Genomic DNA, 8,658 nt, shown 5'->3' with positions numbered 1-8,658 from the left:
TTGTTTTATTTGAAGGCACCTAACAGGACTAAGGCAACTGTACTTCTGAAAGAACTTGTCTGCAGCCACCCATTAGCCACAGAGACGTTTGAACACTTTGGAATAAAAATGTGCATGTATGTACTAGAGCCCCCAGTAGCAACACTTTCTGACATTATTGTATGAGTACCAAAAAATATAGTGCAGCTCTGTAAGATTTTAGTTGATTTTCCCCACTAAATTCTCCAATGCTTCTTCCTCAATCTTTTACCTTCTGTGACCTTTGACATTTTGAGAAAAAATAGTTATTGTCTAATATGAGGGGGTTTCAAAAAGTTCCCTGGGAAAAAAATCTATTCTTTCTATTTCCCAGTGGGAATTTGTCAGTTTTCTCATTGGAAATCAATTGTGTATTCTCAGCGTGAGTGCCAGAGAGATGATGATGTCTGCTGCTTAGTGCATCACATCAAGAGGTTCATGGTGTCAGCATGACCTTGCAGGTTGACCTTGATCACTTATTTAAAATAGTTTTTACCAGTTTACTCCATTTTAAAGTTGCCATTTTCCCCTTTGTTGTTAAAACGTAGCTTGAGGAAGATACTTTGAAACTATCTTCTCAAACTTGTATCCACTAATTTTAAGTTATTATCTGCAACAATCATAACTGTGACATTTGCTTATTGTCATTTACATGTATTAATTGGAATGCTGCTGTAAAGTACAGCTGGCCTTCTCCCCAATGTTTTACTTCATTGAATGTGTTATTTTTGTTTTGTAATATAACACTGTTTTGTTGTTCAAGTGATTCCAGCTTTGTCCATTAGGAACTCCTTCCATAAAAACATTCCCATGTTCTTTTGTATCCCCCCCACCCCCTTTTAATTTTTAAGAACTTCCTTCTAGCACTGCAGAAGGTTCTACACATCTTGTAGTTTCCTGTCCCACTCTGGAAATGCACTTTTATTTTATTCAGAAGCCACCAGCCGAGTACTAGGTGTGTTCACTGCTATGTGTGTATCGCTCAGGTTAGGCCCTCTCTGTGGAAAAAGAGCTAGGAAATATCTCTAAGTATGCTAACCCACACATACACATATGAAAAGGTTTCAAAACATTCTTGGAAAAGTAAAATACACATATAACCAAGAATTTTATACTAATACCTGGGATTTCAATTCAAAATTCAACACCAGAGGGTTTATTTTTAGCCTTTCTCTTCTATTTCTATGTTGAGAAACTCAGCTTTCATTATCTACATTTTAACTTAATTATAGTATACACATTTCAGAATTGCTAACCCATATATGTATGAAAAATACATTTGCTAACAAGCATTTTAGTTTTGACCTTAAATTATCCAGCCAAAATAATGTTCCCCGGTTACTTTGACACCTCAGCTCCCCTGAGTGTAGGTACTATAATGTATAATGCAGCTAGGATCATCTGCTTGTTAGTCTATTTGTTCCACTTTGGGTACTCCCATATATGTATCCTCTGTCTCACTTTGCTCGTGTTGCCCGGAGAGACCAGTCCCTAGAGAAGGACATCGTGCTTGGTAAAGTAGAGGGGCGGTGACAGAGGAAGACCTTGGACAGTGGATCGACACAGTGGCTGCCTCGATGGGATGGGCTCAAACATCAAAACAATTGCATGAATGCCATAGGACGAGGCAGTATTTCATTCTGTTCATAGGGTCACTGTGAGACAGAACCAACTCAAACTCTAGCCACATGTATATGTCCTACATAATGTTAGTTACTTTTGTGGGAGGGTGTGTGTGGAGAGTAGCTGAAGCATGACTATGTTCCTAAGGGACAGAGCTCAATGATCTATCTGGAAATCACTTTATAGAGTGATCACCTCACGTAAGTATTCATCAGTCTTTGTACAGCCACATAGTACTCTGTTACGTGAATACACCAGAGGCAGGTAGGTTATTTAGCGTATTTTTCATGTGTCAAGGAAACCCTGTATATGTGTGTTTTTATATTGTTGGAGATCATCTTCAGGGTAGGGTCCTAGATGTGTGATTGCTAATTTCTAGTAAGGTTTAACTTTGTTGAATATTGTCAAACAGATACTCCATCGAGTCTGGCTGTACACTGATGGGCACATGCATAGGAGGAAATCTCCGAGGCTAGGAAAGAGCCAACACAAAAAGTAGAGTAATCCAGAGAGCTCACTCGGTACCAGGAATAATGCACAACGCTAGCTGTCACCAAGGGTATTGCTGCAGTACTGTGGGCTGTAATACAGCTTAGAAGCAAGCCTCAAAGGATGAAATGTAGTTCCAAGTAACTCCCTGAGTAAGCTCCAAGATATTTAATGCAATACAACAAAATCCAATATTCAGTCCCAAATTCACATACCTAGCATCCAAGAAAGTGGCGCTGGTGGGGGTGTTGAGTAAGGGTGTACTGCTAACCACAAGGCCAGCAGTTCATGTTGGCCAGCAACTGTGGGGGAGAAGATGAGGCTATCTGCGCCCACAAAGAGTTAACAGCCTTTGAAATCTTATATAGAATCACTATGAATCAAAATTGGATTAGATGGCAGCTGGCAGGTAGATAGCAGCCAATAAAAAGTATCAGGCGTGCAGAGAAATAAGAAAATACAACTCAGAACTAGTAAAAAAAATTAACAGACTCCATTACACAAAAGGTAGAATTAACAGACAAAAACTGAGTTATATAATCCATATATTCAAGACTATAAACAAATAGATACTATAACGATGCCTAATAATCTCTGGATGTGAAAAGTACTCGTAATGAAAGATGTACTGAATGGAATCAACAACAAACTAGACGGGAAAAACTGGCAAAATGAAAATGAAAAGGCTCCAAAGATGAACGACACTCGCGAACTGGACTGCTGACTGCGGGGGCTAATGAGGGCACTGCAGTCGACGGCGGATGGGACACCGCTACGTTGGAAGAGGAAATCAGAAAACACCTTTGAAGAAGCTGCTGGAGTTTTTTTCAAACTAAACTATCTGAACCCATTGATGCTGTCAGGTAAGTGGACTGCTAGCTGCAACACCAGCTGCTGATTGGGAAAGGATGTACTTGGCTGCTCCTAAACGGATTTACAAAGCCTCGGACACCCTGTGAAGGGTCCATGAGTCAGAATGCATTGATAGTAGTGGTACAAAAACCCACATGTTCAAGAAGCTTAATGAACCCCAAACAGGAAAAAATTGATCCAGGCTTATTATAATCAAGTTGCTAATTATTAGGACAGTACCTCTCAAGGTCATCCCTTCCCCAATCAAACCTCTCCAAATATGTAAGGTAACTCTTCTTTTGGTTTGGTGATTATCAAATAACGTCTACGTCACTTACGTGGGAATTTGGGGTTGCTTATAACTTGACCCCAAACTATTAGTACATGATTACATTTATACTTCAAGCAACTACGATCGTCCCTTATCCATCTGGTCCACATGGAAGCCTCTTGGTCTGTTCACAGTGGAGAGCTCTCTTTCTGGAGAGCTAGCCATTGCTTGCTAAATCATCTCATTCTTTCAGACATCAAGTAAGGAAATGCCACCTCTTCTAGAAATCTGCCCTTTATCAACCGCTTCATCCATTTCCCTCATAGGGGCCATCGAGTCCACTCTGACTCACAGCATCCCTGTCGTAGAACTGACCCTGTGGGTATCTGGGACTCAATCTTTGTGGGAGCAGAAAGCCTCGACTTTCTCCCACAGAGTAGCTTAGTGGTTTTGAACTGCTGACCTGGTTAGCAGCTAACACATTACCCACTATGCCACCAGGGCTTCAAGGCTGAACTGGTTCTGGTCAAACGAGTGAACCTGTTCAAAGGCCTGTTTTGCACCAAAGAAACCTCACTGCCATTGAGCCAATTCTGACTCATACTAACCATACCAGACAGAGTGGAACTGCCCCTTTGGGTTTCTTTGAATATAAATCTTTATGGGAATATAAGGCCTAATTTTCTTCCCTCAGAGCAGCTGGTGGAGTCAAACTGCTGACCTTACATCGAGAAGCTGAACATGTAACCCACTATGCCACCAAGGCTCTTCGTGATCAAGGAAACTGGCAGACAAGTCCCAGCTCTACAGTACTTGGGGTTCAAGCCATGGACCTAATGTTTCTGGTCACTGCAGGGTTAGTACCCCAAGGTGGACTAGAAATGGTCACTCTTCTTTCTGCTGGTTCCTCCTCCAGTCCTGCCTTGGGAAGACAGAATCCCAGCCCAGTGCAGGCGGAAGGGCCCACGAGACCATCATGTTCTATGAGTCAGGCCCAGGCCCTTCAGTGCCTTCCTTCCAGAAAAGCAAAATAGTTATGAGCAGAGACTCCCCACATCATTCGCCCTGTACGATGAAATAATAGTAGCAGCTATTTTTGAGTGCACTATTTTAAAAGTGCACATGATATTCTTGGAACCTGTGTGACATCTGGCAAGCACTATGAGGTATGACTGTTTTTGCTCATAGGGCTGTAGCCCAGGCTTTTCTCATAGACAAATTTTGACTCTGCCCTTCCCACATCAGAACTTAGTCTCCTTTCCTATTGATTGCTTTCTCAGTTTCAGGTCATTAGCCATGTTAACCCGTCCCCATTCCATAGTGGCCCAGAAGGCCCAGGCATGATCCAGCATGTTCTTAGCAGCACCCAGCCAGCACTGGCACTCAGCAGAGGCAACTCTTTATCCAAGTGGCTTGAATAAGATGAATTAGCCTGTTGGAAGATTATTCTAAGACCTTCTCCGACACATTCTATACAGGGAACCAAAGCACGGAGCCATAAGGTAAGGGTTGGGGATGGGGATAGGGTGGGCTGCCAATCTACAAGGTGTGCAAGCATGCAACTAGTTTCTACTAGGGAGAGCAAAAAGTAAAACATATTACACACTGAAAGTCTTACCTTTTAAGCCAAACGTTCCCACATTCTGTCATGAGGAAACTAGCAAGGGCCAGAAAGGGACGCAGCAGTTCTTTCTGCTCTCGACTGTAAGTGGGACATCAACGTAGTGGCTGCTGCTGAGGAAAATCAAGCTCCTGGGGCCCAGACCAGTTTTGTTACCTAAACATGGGCACAGGTAGACTGCAAACCCTCAGAGGCAAGCTTCATGCCCAGAGCTCTAGAATGCTCCCCAATCTGCAACAGGATCTCAGCAAGGATCCACTAGGAGGCGTATTAGCCTCGGTTGGAAATATACTCACTCTTTCTGCGCAGATCTGGCTCCTGAGGTCCTGATGGTGAGCACACGCATGGTTTAAAAAAAGAATCCACTAGGAAACTGAAGTTCCTTCACTTATTATATAGACATATCTGCTCTTCACACTATATTAACTGCTTGTCATTTGTTCAAACTGGCCCCTGAGCCAGGTGAGCCCCTTTCAGCTTCACCAAAGGCTTGTGCAAGCCAATTCCTGGCTGTCACTTGACAAGTCTGGACCAAGCCTCCCTGCACTGGGCAATGGATTTAGACAAAACACATTCCCCCGCCCCCCTATCTTTTTTTCTATTTTTTCTGGATGTGATAATGAGTGTATAGAGGAATGGCTCTTTCCCCATCTTGTATGAATTCAGAACTTTAAAGTTTACCACTCCCCACCACAGACACACACACACAGTCACAGCCCCAGGATAGCATTTTAATAGCACTTTCCACCTTTAAAATAATGTTTCCTGTCTATTGTTAACTCCACCAGGGCAGGGATACTGCCCTGTCCACAGTTATGTCCCCAGCAGGGGTGGACAATCTTCAACATAGAGTTTTCTAAATGAGTGCATTTTATGAAAAGAAAGAGAAGAAAAAGATAGCTATAGACAATTGCAAAGTTTCTCTATCAAAAGCCGACCACTATCAGGTTTCTGTCTCTCCAAGAAAGGGCAGTGGGAACAACACAAACCTGCTTTAAAACTCTATTGATGGGCAGTCTCTCCGAGCTGGAGGCTCACGGCCACCAGAAAACAAGCAGACAGATCTCAGGAACTCCCAGAGAAATCCCGCCAGAGGGGCTCTCCTGTACTTTCTGGAAGTGACACTCCTAACGTGGGAGAGCAGCAGTGCTTGCTGATAGACTCATTTCCACCACTGACCGATGGCATAATCTGCTTCTGTCGGGTTGGCTCCTCCCTGGCACAGCCAATTTCCCCACCACTGAGGCAGCCTAGCCAACCAAACCTCATCTCATTAGCCTCTGGGGGTGCTGGTGAACAGCAGGTCGCATGGACAGCTTGGTGCAAACAATCAAAACCCACACTTAATTCCCCCCACCCCCCACCCCCTCCTTCTCTGCTTCCCTCCCTGCCCATGTGCCATACTTCCCCCATGCAATACCAAAGGGGCAGGAATTCCCACCCACAGGGCAGTTTTCTTTACTTCCGGTTTTAGACTTTTGTTTCATTGTAATATATGTATATATATATATTTTACTGTAGTTCTCTCCCACTTCTATGCAACCATACCCTCCTGAAAATACACATCCCCCCAGGGAGAAGCTGACAGGCCTGTACGTTCTGGCACCCCTACTGAAACAAAGGCTTATTTTTTCCTGAGCGCACAGATACACCTTCATTTACGCTGCTGCAGCAAACAAACTCAGCACCCACACCCAATCTTGTTTCTTTGTCCCTCTTCCTTGTATGTCAATCCATGATTTCTGCTTTTTTACCTTGTGAAATATATTTCCATGAAACATTAATTCCAGTTACCCTTCTTAAATTATACTTTCCCATTATTTTTACTAATCTGCTGGCTTATCCTGATAGCTGCTTATTATTACTATCATTACTCTTATTTTATTCTCACTCTTCCCCATCCACCACCACTTTCACCACTTACTCTTCTCTCTCCCCTTGTCCCCATTTCACCACCATATGCTTTCAAGCTCCTATTAGACTGCTCCTAATTCTCTAGACAAAGCCAACTGTTTCTACATGACCCAGCAGCTCACAATTAACAGCTGTACGACGATGTCAAAGCGACAGCAACCACAGTAAGCCCCCCAAAATCAAGAAAAACAAACACAAACAACAAAATCACGAAAACCCAATGAAGTACTCTAAAGCAAAGGCCCCGTATCTACCAGAAACAGAATTCAGAAGAATGATGCTTTCAGTCCTTTTAAGAGATATGAGAACACTCAAAAGCAATGGAAGAGGGGTGGGCCCCATTACCAACTAAGTGGACAGCACCACCCTCCCCCCAAAAGAATTCACGTCAGAGGACAGCACTGAAGCTGCAGCTCAAGGAGAGGACTTGTCTGATGAGAGCACCCAGGAGCCAACAAGGGGGGAAGGAAAAAAAAAGTGAAGCACATTTCTGGCTCACCAACCCCTGAGTACAATATTTCTGCTCAGAGCAGCCAATGCACAGAGACGATCACAGGGCCAGTCCCACCCCTGGACACAGCATTCCTTACTGACCCATAGCACCACAGGGGACAACCCTAGAGATACACCATGGGAATTGTGCCTGCCCTGAGCCCACTACGCCGAAGCCAGCCACTGGGAGTGTGCAGTAGAGCAGTGGGGGGAGCAGAGCAATGAAGTCCCCAGGGAATGCTAGGGATAGATGTGGGGCCATGGCATGGCACCCCATCAGACTTGACTGGAAAGCACTCGTAAAGGACAACAAATAGACCCTGAACTATTTATAGGGGGTTTTGTTGTTGTAGCTATTGTTTTTTCTATTTTTGCTTCGTTGTACTTGGTCTTGTGTTGGTGCATATTGTTGTCGCTGCATGTCTACCTGGAAAGGATAGGCGGAATAAACAAGCCGGAAGAGAAAACAATGGGATGACAGTTCGGGAGACATAAGAGAGGGGGAGGCAGGGGAAAAGAAGTGGGTGTTAACAAACCCAGGGACAAGGGAACAACAAGTGACCCAAAATCAGTGGCAAGGAGGGTGTAGGAGATCTGCAGGGCTGGATTAAGGACAATGTAGCTGAAAGGAATTCCTGAAACCCAAATGAAGGCTGAACATGATAGTGGGACAAGAGGAAAGTATAAATAAATAGGGGAATGAGCTAGGAGGCAAAGGGCATTCATAGAGATCTAAATATAGGCATATACATATGTAAATATATTTACATAAGATGGGGAAATAGATTTATTACATATATTTATAGGTTTAGTATTAAGGAAACATGGACAGTGGGCCCATACTCAAGTGCTCCCTCAGCACAAGAACACTTTGTTCTAACAATTCGGCATTCTGAGATGCTCACCTTCCTGGCACAATCGCAGAAGACAACAGGTGCACAAGCAAAGGTGGTGAAGAAAGCTGATGGTGCCCGGCGATCAAAAGATATAGTGTCTGGGGTCTTAAATGCTTGAAGATAAAGAGGCAGCCATGTAGCTGAGAAAAACCAAAGCCCACATGAAAGAAGCACACCAGGCTGTGAGATCACGAGGTGTCGAAGGGATCAGGTATCAGGCATCAAAGACCAAAAATATCATAGCGTTGTGAATGAGGGAGAGTGCAGAGTGGGGACCCAGGGCCTATCTGTGGGCAATAGAACATCCCCATACAGAAGGGTCACGGGGAGGAGATGAGCCAGTGTCAGGGTGCAGTGTAGCAATGATGAAACATACAATTTTCCTAGAGTTCTTGAATGCTTCCTCCACCCTACTATCATGATCCCAATTCTACCTTACAAATCCGGCTGGACCAGAGGATGTACACTGGTATAGATAGGAA

At 43.9% G+C, this 8,658-nt stretch overlaps 1 long non-coding RNA gene across 1 annotated transcript in view; it reads left to right on the top strand.

Annotated features, from left to right (window-relative positions):
• The first annotated feature begins 4,526 nt into the window (after nt 1-4,526).
• The window catches only part of LOC123522427, a 14,800-nt gene continuing 10,668 nt past the window's right edge, over nt 4,527-8,658 (top strand). Inside the window, exon 1 of the long non-coding RNA XR_006680702.1 lies at nt 4,527-4,755. This is a non-coding gene — a long non-coding RNA (uncharacterized LOC123522427). The remainder of the gene's footprint in view (nt 4,756-8,658) is intronic.

The sequence above is a fragment of the Echinops telfairi genome, unplaced genomic scaffold (genome assembly GCF_000313985.2).
Source record: "Echinops telfairi isolate 266 unplaced genomic scaffold, ASM31398v2 ScPeMD7_7409;HRSCAF=8447, whole genome shotgun sequence".
Lineage (NCBI taxonomy): Eukaryota > Metazoa > Chordata > Mammalia > Afrosoricida > Tenrecidae > Echinops > Echinops telfairi.
Note: the sequence above shows the minus strand (reverse complement) of the source record. Positions and strands in the feature narration are given on the sequence as shown.